We start from the raw sequence: 10,868 nt of genomic DNA on the forward strand, positions 1-10,868 counted from the left end.
TCCACACTGGTGGAACGCCATATCCTTTCAAGTTTACGTAATGTTTGCTTTAATTCGCGGGTTTGAGGGTTATACCATGGAGCAAACCTCCTTTCTTTTATTAGCTTCTTTTTTAGAGGAGCTATAGAGTCTAGTGTCATTCAGTGAGCATGCAGCACTATCAACAAGATGGTCAATCTGAGACGGACTAAAGCTAGCGTAGGAGTCCTCTGTTATATGGAGACAGACTAAAGTTAGAGTAGGAGTCCTCTGTTATATGGAGACAGACTAAAGTTAGAGTAGGAGTCCTCTGTTATATGGAGACAGACTAAAGTTAGAGTAGGAGTCCTCTGTTATATGGAGACAGACTAAAGTTAGAGTAGGAGTCCTCTGTTATATGGAGACAGACTAAAGTTAGAGTAGGAGTCCTCTGTTATATGGAGACAGACTAAAGTTAGAGTAGGAGTCCTCTGTTATATGGAGACAGACTAAAGTTAGAGTAGGAGTCCTCTGTTATATGGAGACAGACTAAAGTTAGAGTAGGAGTCCTCTGTTATATGGAGACAGACTAAAGTTAGAGTAGGAGTCCTCTGTTATATGGAGACAGACTAAAGTTAGAGTAGGAGTCCTCTGTTATATGGAGACAGACTAAAGTTAGAGTAGGAGTCCTCTGTTATATGGAGACAGACTAAAGTTAGAGTAGGAGTCCTCTGTTATATGGAGACAGACTAAAGCTAGAGTAGGAGTCCTCTGTTATATGGAGACAGACTAAAGCTAGAGTAGGAGTCCTCTGTTATATGGAGACATGTTAATGAATAAAACCCTGAAGAAATCGCTTCTTTAAATTTAGCTACAGCACTATCAGATAGATAAGAGAGTTCTGTTGAGAGACAATTACATTTTCTATTTTAACACCATAAACCAGAACAAGGTGGAGGGTTAAAACAGTGAGTGGGTTTATGTACACACTGACAGAAGCCATCCATCCATCCATCCATTTCCTTCCGCTTATCGGGGCCGGGTCGCGGGGGCAGCAAGCTAAGGAGGGTCCTCCAGACGTCCTTCTCCCCAGCAACACTTTCCAGCTCCTCCTGGGGAACCCTCGTTCCCAGGCCAGACGAGATATATAATCTCTCCAGCGTGTTCTGGGTCGACCCCGATAACCTCTTACTGTTGGACGTGCCTGGAAAACCTAAAGGGAGGCGTCCAGGAGGCATCTGATAGATGCCAGAGCCACCTCAGCTGGCCCCTTTCGACGCGAAGGAGCAGCGGCCCTCTGAGCTCCTCCGGATGTCTGAGCTCCTCACCCTATCTCTAAGGCTGAGCCCAGCCACCCTACGAAGGAAGCTCATTTCGGCCGCTTGTATTCGCGATCTCATTCTTTCGGTCACTACCCAAAGCTCATGACCATAGGTGAGGGTTGGAACGTAGATGGACTGGTAAATCGAGAGCTTTGCCTTTCGGCTCAGCTCCTTCTTCACCAAACGGTCCGGTACAACGCCCGCATCACTGCTGACGCTGCACCGAACCGCCTGTCCATCTCCCGCTCCATTTTACCCTCACTCGTGAATAAGATCCCGAGATACTTGAACTTTTGGGGCAGTGACTAAACCCAGAGGGTGCAATCCACCGTTTTCCGGAAGAGAACCATGGCCTCAGACTTGGAGGTACTGATCTCATCCCGACCGCTTCGGCTGTGAACCGCCCCAGTGCGTGCTGAAGGTCACGTTCTGAAGAAGCCAACAGAACCACATCATCTGCAAAAAGCAGGGATGCGATTCTGAGGTCCCCAAACCGGAAACTGGTGCAAATCCTGTCCATGAAAATCACAAACAGGATTGGTGACAACTAAGGCCAACACGCACTGGGAACAAGCTCGACTTTGTGCCGAGTATGGACACAGCTCTCACTTTGGTCATACAAGGACCGAATGGCTCGTAGTAACGAACCAGAAATACCCCATATTCCCGAACCCCCACAGGACTCCCCGAGGGACACGGTCGAAGGCCTTCTCCAAGTCCACAAAACACATGTAGACTGGATGAGCAAACTCCCATGCACCCTCCAATAGACCTGCAAGGGTAAAGAGTTGGTCCGCTGACAGAAGCCACTAGAATCTAATAATGAACTAAACGCAGTACTAAGGCTATCATTATGCACATCCACATGAATATTAAAATCACCTACAATAATAACTTTATCTGTCTTAAGGACTAAACTAGATAAGAACTCTGATAATTCAGATATGAATTCAGAATACACACCTGGTGCACGATACACTATAACAAAGAGAACTGACTGTAATGCTTTCCAGGTCGGGTTTGAAAGACTAAGAACAAGGCTTTCAAATGAGTTGTGATGTATTGTTATTATAAATCATATCTTGTAAAAATGCTTTTTCAACAATATTTCATACCATATGTATTTTGTTTTTATATTCGTTATAATATTGTGATTTTTAAAAAATATTATATAGGTGGAGGCTTCAAATAAGCCCAGTGGGCTTTCTGCCTCTTCCTGCACTGTAATATCATTTATCAATGTTATGTTTTTATATTTTTCAATTGTGCAAATAAACTAAAACTAAAACAAGCGTTCAGTCATGTTTCATCATCAAGAGTTTCTTTAAATTCTGTTGAAATGTGTGAAACATTTAGAAGGAAACCTGGTTATGATTCAAAGACACACACACACACACACACACACACACACACACACACACACACACACACACACACACACACACACACACAGTGACTCACATGAGAGGTATTTCCTCCCAGCAGCCTTTGCTGTAACTCAACATGACTCATCATGAATCAGATTCAGAGAGAAGCTAAAAGTGGAAAATACAGAAGAGGAACCTTCATCAGTGGGACAAGGTCAAAGGTCAAAGGTCAAAGGTCAAAGGTCAAACATGGAGACGTGAACCTGGAGATGGAAGAGACGATAAACAGGATCAGACCCTGCATAGAAAGGATCAGATCCTGGACCTGCAGATCAGATCCTGGACCTGAGAGACAGGATCAGACCCTGGACCTGCAGAGAAAGGATCAGATCCTGGACCTGCAGAGACAGGATCAGACCCTGGAGACAGGATCAGACCCTGGACCTGAAGAGAAAGGATCAGACCCTGGACCTGAAGAGAAAGGATCAGATCCTGGACCTGCAGAGACAGGATCAGACCCTGGACCTGCAGAGAAAGGATCAGACCCTGGACCTGCAGAGACAGGATCAGATCCTGGACCTGCAGAGACAGGATCAGATCCTGGACCTGCAGAGAAAGGATCAGATCCTGGACCTGCAGAGACAGGATCAGATCCTGGACCTGAAAGGATCAGACCCTGGACCTGAGGATCCTGGACCTGCAGAGATCAGACCCTGGACCTGCAGAGAAAGGATCAGACCCTGGACCTGATCCTGGACCTGAGAAAGGATCAGATCCCTGGACCTGAAGAGATCAGGATCAGATCCTGGACCTGAAGAGACAGGATCAGATCCTGGACCTGCAGAGAAAGGATCAGATCCTGGACCTGAAGAGAAAGGATCAGACCCTGGACCTGAAGAGAAAGGATCAGATCCTGGACCTGAAGAGAAAGGATCAGACCCTGGACCTGAAGAGACAGGATCAGATCCTGGACCTGAAGAGAAAGGATCAGATCCTGGACCTGCAGAGACAGGATCAGATCCTGAAGAGACAGGATCAGATGGACCTGAGACAGGATCAGATCCTGGACCTGCAGAGAAAGGATCAGATCAGATCCTGGACCTGCAGAGAAAGGATCAGATCCTGGACCTGAAGAGACAGGATCAGATCCTGGACCTGGAGAAAGGATCAGATCCTGGACCTGCATAAACATGTCCTTTCCACTCTCTGTATCTGAACCCTCTCCCAGACTTTCTGACGTGGGTCACATGTTGAGACACGGAGACGAAGGTGATGATGATGATTTGTGGTATGAAGGTTTAAACTCTTTTGAAAGCAGGAGATTAGGAATGTTTACAAAAGACTTTAAGAAGAGAAAACTGAAATAATGAAGAGAAGAAAGTGAAGGAAAAAATCTATATATATATTTAATAAATTGAGTTTCATGTTTCTGCTTTAAGTTTATTAAAAACAATCAATAAATATGATCAGAGTTTATTAAAAACAATCAATAAAGATGATCAGTAAGAAGAACAATAGATCTCCTGGAAGATCTTAAACTAAATATTCAGCCTGGAAAATAAAAGGTTCCTTTGATGAAGCACAACCTAAGTTTTTCATGCAGCCAAAATAAATGTACATAAATTATAACCATTGTGTCCTCTGGGAATCAAACCACCGGTCTCTGGGAATCAAACCACCGGTCTCTGGGAATCAAACCACCGGTCTCTGGGGTTATAGTTCAAGTTCTGATCGGGATCTTTGTCTTTTCTTTAACTTATATTTCATATAAAGTTCTACGATGTAGTTTACCTTTTGTTTACTTCATATATCAACAGAGTATCAGAAACATTTTGGTCCTAAATATCTAAAATATATAACTATGTAATATAAGTAATTCTACATGAAGTACTACAGTAAAGTACTACAGTAGAGGTATAAAGTAACATAAGATAAAGGTACTACATGAAGTACTACAGTAGAGGTGAGGCGTCCTGAAGGAACATTCTGTTCCTGACTGATGAACAAACAGTTACACAATAATGTTCCAGCAGTCAAACTGTACTACACTAAGTACTACAGGAAAGGTACTTCAGTTAAGTACTGCAGTTAAGGTATAAAGTAACATTAGATAGAAGTACTACAGTAGAGTACTGCAGTAAAGGTATACAGTAACATAAGATAGAAGTACTACAGTAAAGTACTACAGTAAAGGTATACAGTAACATAAGATAGAAGTACTACAGTAAAGTACTGCAGTAAAGGTATACAGTAACATTAAATATAAGACTAGAAGTACTAGTAAAGGTATACAGTAACATAAGTACTGCAGTAAAGGTATACAGTAACATAAGATAGAAGTACTACAGTAGAGTACTACAGTAAAGGTATACAGTAACATAAGATAGAAGTACTACAGTAGAGTACTGCAGTAAAGGTATACTACAGTAAAAGGTATACAGTAACATAAGATAGAAGTACTACAGTAGAGTACTACAGTGGAGGTAGTAGAAGTACTCCAGACTTTGAAACTGAATTTGGTTCTTCTAAACATTTTTATTATTTGTTCAAACAGCCAATCAGAGACGTCCACTGAGGAGCTCATCGCCTAATCAACACGCTGCTGTTGAGTTCTAAATGACCTTCCCTAGCTCCTTGTTTACTTCTCTCCTTGCCACCTTTACATCATTCTGTCCCCCTAAACCTTAAATACAAACCTTTAAAGACCCTGTAAGACTGTTACGGATTTAAAGTTCTAACTGGAGCCACAAACCACCATTTATTTAGCAGGAAGTTATCTGGAGGTTATAGCTGATCATGGTTCCACGGTTCCATGGTTCCATGGTTCTACACAAAGAAGGAAAGAAAGAGATTACAACATCTTGCTCAAATCATAATCTTATAAACAAATTAGATCAAAGATGATCCGTTAATCATCTGAAATACATCATAATCCCAATAATAGAAATAAATTGCTACTTACATTGAAAGTAATTCAAAAGACACATCAGTGAAGGTGGAGGTGTTTGGAGACGAGATGAGGAAGTCCTCACCGAGGTCTCTGTAAGGGTGGAGGTTCCACCATCACTGTAGAGAACCACCACGCACTGCCTCTGGTGGAGAGGAAGGCCAACAGCAGCACGATGGTGACTGAGCAAAGTATTGTAGTATTTATATATACTGAACACATGAAATACACACTACAGAATGATGATCATAATCACCGTGGCAACAGCAGAGCGTGTTCATGCTGCCATAGATTTCATTAATTTCACTACATTTTGTCTTTATTTGTAGTTCTTTTTCGTGTTTCTCACTAGCGTCACATGACTGAATACTTTGATGGAAGCTAAGCTAACCCAGCTGGGACCGGAGGCTACTACATTACCCAGCATGCTCCTGGCTGTCTGATGTTCTGATGCAGTACTCCACAGAGACCTGGATCCATCGTGGTCCAGGATCAAGCTGCTGTTGACGGGTGGAGCTGGACTCTGTGTTTACATCATGATGTTTGGTTTTGATGATGCACAATGTTTTTTCTGATGTTGAATTCTTAATTTTCAGATGTCGGCCATGTTATCTGATCAGAGAATGTTGTTGCTGCTGTTTACATTCATTATGACGCTAATTACAAAAATGCACAACAGGAATGTTCTTTATCCTCTATTCTCTGTGAATCAGTGGGGAAAGTCCAGTGTTTGAGTTCTCCCAGTGTGTGTTCTCCCAGTGTGTGTTCTCCCAGTGTGTGTGTGTGTGTGTGTGTGTGTGTGTGTGTGTGTGTGTGTGTGTGTGTGTGTGTGTGTGTGTGTGTGTGTGTGTGTGTGTGTGGTCTTATGAAGTGATGATGTAACTGTAAGATTCCTTTGTTTCACTTCCCGTAGTGTCGGAATGACCCACTGACAGATTTTCTGGGAAACTCCTGAACGACATCATCACACGTTTGGAAAATAAGAATCTGCTGATGTCCTACATAACATCATATATTCATATATGTGTATATATATATATACTTCTGTACTTCTATACTTCTATATATTTATGACTTACTGTCTCTTACTGAGTCTGAACATTAAAGAGAAAAGCTGTTTGACGTTTCACATGTTCACCGGCGCCACCTGCAGGTCACCATGTGTCACAACAGCAGAGATGCAGAGAGAAGAGCACCGACACACGTCGTCCTGCAGGGGGAGCCACAGGATTACACACAGGTTTGATGCCTGGAAATCAGATTCAGAGCTGAACTCATCTGCCTTCAATTACCAAACTCTGAACACATCAACATTAAGGTCTAAAAACCAAACACACACTGGAGATCAATCAAAGTCAATCAAAGTCTCTAGAACGTTCAAACCTGTTATTGATAAGGTTCCCCCAGAACTGTCTCTGAACTGTTTACATCCTCAAAGTACTGAAGGTAAAAACAAAGTGAAATAAGAGAATTTACTGTAAAAATGTACAACTAATAAAAAAACTATCAAAAAAATGTCATGTATTTACTGATCTAAAAAACTATAAAACCACATTAATTCTGCCGTAGCGTCTGATTCTGTGCTGGGTCAGAAGAATACATCAACTCTCTTCATCCTCATCTTCCCACTGTCCAACTTTCACAGCTACAATTTCTCTTCATATTTGCAAAATATATCCCAATATGTCCATGTACAGAACCATCAATCCCATGCCCTCCATTTGTCCCACAAGGTTCCATCCTGGGCCCACTGATATTTTCTTTATATTTCAATGATCTTCCATCAGCATGTCCTGACACCAATATCCAAATGTATGCAGATGACACTGTCATTTACTTACATGGTAGCAAAATGACACAAGTTACAAATGAGCTCACTAGCTCCAAGGTTCATGTAACAGCAATAAATCATGGTTCATGTAACAGCAATAAATCATGGTTCATGTAACAGCAATAAATCATGGTTCATGTAACAGCAATAAATCAATGCTGTCTACAACTCAATGTGTCCAAAACAGTATGTATGTTTTTTACCAAAACAAACACTGATAGTGTAGAGCAGGATGTTCATGTATCTGGGGAAAGACTACCGGTCATAACACTCACAAGTGTTCAGTTGGGAAAACATGATTAAATATGTGAATGTCTGTCTCATGTACATGTATATGTACATGTATATGTACATATACATGTACATATACATGTACATATATGTGTTCGGACCTCTCCTCTGCTCAAACAGTTTGTAACCACCAGATCAGCTGCATATCGGCTCACAAGAGGAGATTAAATGATTTCATTATTCAGTCAGTCTGTCTGTCTGCTGTCACCTGTCTGTCTGTCTGTCTGTCTGCTGTCACCTGTCTGTCTGTCTGTCTGTCTGTCTGTCTGTCTGTCTGTCTGTCTGTCTGTCTGTCTGTCTGTCTGCTGTCACCTGTCTGTCTGTCTGTCTGTCTTACCTGTCTGTCTGTCTGTCTGTCTGTCTGTCTGTCTGTCTGTCTGTCTGTCTGTCTGTCTGTCTGTCTGTCTATCTGTCTGTCTGTCTGTCTGTCTGTCTGTCTGTCTGTCTGTCTGTCTGTCTGTCTGTCTGTCTGTCTGTCTGTCTGTCTGCTGTCACCTGTCTGTCTGTCTGTCTGTCTGCTATTACCTGTCTGTCTGTCTGTCTGTCTGTCTGTCTGTCTGTCTGTCTGTCTGTCTGCTGTCACCTGTCTGTCTGTCTGTCTGTCTGTCTGCTATTACCTGTCTGTCTGTCTGTCTGTCTGTCTGTCTGTCTGTCTGTCTGTCTGTCTGTCTGTCTGTCTGTCTGTCTGTCTGTCTGTCTGCTATTACCTGTCTGTCTGTCTGTCTGTCTGTCTGTCTGTCTGTCTGTCTGTCTGTCTGTCTGTCTGTCTGTCTGTCTGTGTCTGTCTGTCTGTCTGTCTGTCTGTCTGTCTGTCTGTCTGTCTGTATGTATGTATGTATGTCTGTCTGCTATTACCTGTCTGTCTGTCTGTCTGTCTGTCTGTCTGTCTGTCTGTCTGTCTGTCTGTCTGCTGTCACCTGTCTGTCTGTCTGTCTGTCTGTATGTATGTATGTCTGTCTGTCTGTCTGTCTGTCTGTCTGTCTGTCTGTCTGTCTGTCTGTCTGTCTGTCTGTCTGTCTGTCTGTCATCAGCTGGCCCTCATGTTTTATTAATGTGTTCCTACCGAATAAACCAATGCAATAAATAAACAACTCTCTCCATCTTACCAGCTGCAACGGTAATGTGATGAACACATAAATGCATTAATAGTTGTTAATAGTAATATTGTTTATTTATTCTGGGTCATAAGTACTTTTACTTGAAACAGCGTATTTTACACTGAAGTATTAGTACTTTCACTGCAGTAACAGATGTGAGTACTTCTTCTACCATCTCCTGTTGCCATAAAAAGAAACAGAAAAGGCAGAACACACACACACACACACACACACACACACACACACACACACACACACACACACACACACACACACACACACACACACACACACACACACACACACATTCCTGAGCTGGTTGTGAGCGGCGGCTCTCTGTGTGTTGATGTTGGTCGGCCAATCAGAAACAGTTTCAGACGTCCCTGTAAGGAGTCCAGCTGTTTTCCCATTTTCGGTCAAAGTCCAGGCAGAGTGTGTGTGTGTGTGTGTGTGTGTGTGTGTGTGTGTGTGTGTGTGTGTGTGTGTGTGTGTGTGTGTGTGTGTGTGTGTGTGTGTGTGTGTGTGTGTGTGTGTGTGTGTGTGTATTAACGGTCCAACATGACCATAAAACATAAGAAATACAACAACAATAATAATATATTCATAGATATAATAGATTATGTATAAAATCCTTCCTTCCTTCATAACAGATAAAAACAGAATAACTCCACAGTGTCACATGACAGGAGAGTCCTGTTGGGTTCAGTTCCCGGGCTAGACGGCCTTCTGTGTGGAGTTTAATGTTCTCCCAATGTCAGCGTGGGTTCTCTCCGGGTTCTCCGGCTTCCTCCCACAGTCCACAGACATGCAGCTAGTCTCTAAATATCCTGTCTGTGTGGATGTGAGTGTGAATGGTTGTCTGTCTCTATGTGTCAGTCCTGTGGTAGTCTGGTTACCTGTCCAGGTGAACCTTCAACCAATGACAGCTGAGATCAGCTCCACATCCAAAGCGACTTACAATCAGTAGCTCAAAGCTTGTATTTCATATCATTACATATCATTCACCCATTCACACACTGGTGACAGGGCTACCATGCAAGGTGCCACCTGCCCATCAGATCTGTGATTAGTTCAGCTGATGTTCCAGCAGTACTAACTCTAGACTACTGTGAAGTCTGAAGAAGAGCTTTTATTGTGACACTCTTGTGAAACAGGAAGCTGTTCCTGTTTAAATCTCATCTTCTTCTCTTCTGAGGATCTTTGTCTCTTTGAACAGCATTTAGTTAGAACATCTACTAAACTAAAGAACGTCTGTTCGTGAAGACTCTTCTACATTCAGACACTAACTTTAGAGATGTCAGAACGATAAACGATGTCTGAGTTCATATTCAGATATTAAAGCATGCTGAGTGTAAATAAAGAGCATAAATCAGTGAGAGAGGAATGAAGCCTGTACATCTAAACAAGGACATAGTGAAGGAGGAGAACCACCAGGAGACCACACCCACCACGTTTCCTCTCCTTACATGAAACCAGGAGGAGGAGGAGGAGGAGGAGGAGGCTCCTCTTATTTACTGAGCGGCTTCCTTTTAGGCGTTCCCGTGCCGACAGACGTCTGGCTGTCTGTTGGTGTTTTATGTTTTATGTTTTATGTCCTTCAGTAAACTGGGTGGTGTCTCTGCTGCAGGAAGTTTCCTTTTCCTCGTAGTAAAGATTCCTTTTAAGGAGAGATCGTGTGGAGATCTCCATCCTAACGCATTCCTCCGTCAGCCTGCTGTCCTTAAACACTACAATACCCATGAGCCTCAGTAACGGCTGGAGGAGAAGAGAAGAGTTCTTCAAAGTCAAATCTGATTCTTCAGCTGAAGCTCTGTGATTGGATGTCTGTCAGTGAAATGCATTCTGGGAGGAGTAGTTCACTTCTCTCTGACTGCTGGTTTGGTTCCCATCAGGTCCAGGTCCTGGTTTACTGTCTGGTGTCGACCAATCAGGTTAGAGCAGGTTGTGGCTGAAGGCAGGTAAACCGTGTGATCTCATTGGCTGAACGTAATTTGGGAACAAACTACAGTCTGATGATGATCTGACTTTCTATTGGTTTAAAATACAAATCTGGCT

Source organism: Anoplopoma fimbria, chromosome 5 (genome assembly GCF_027596085.1).
Source record: "Anoplopoma fimbria isolate UVic2021 breed Golden Eagle Sablefish chromosome 5, Afim_UVic_2022, whole genome shotgun sequence".
NCBI lineage: Eukaryota > Metazoa > Chordata > Actinopteri > Perciformes > Anoplopomatidae > Anoplopoma > Anoplopoma fimbria.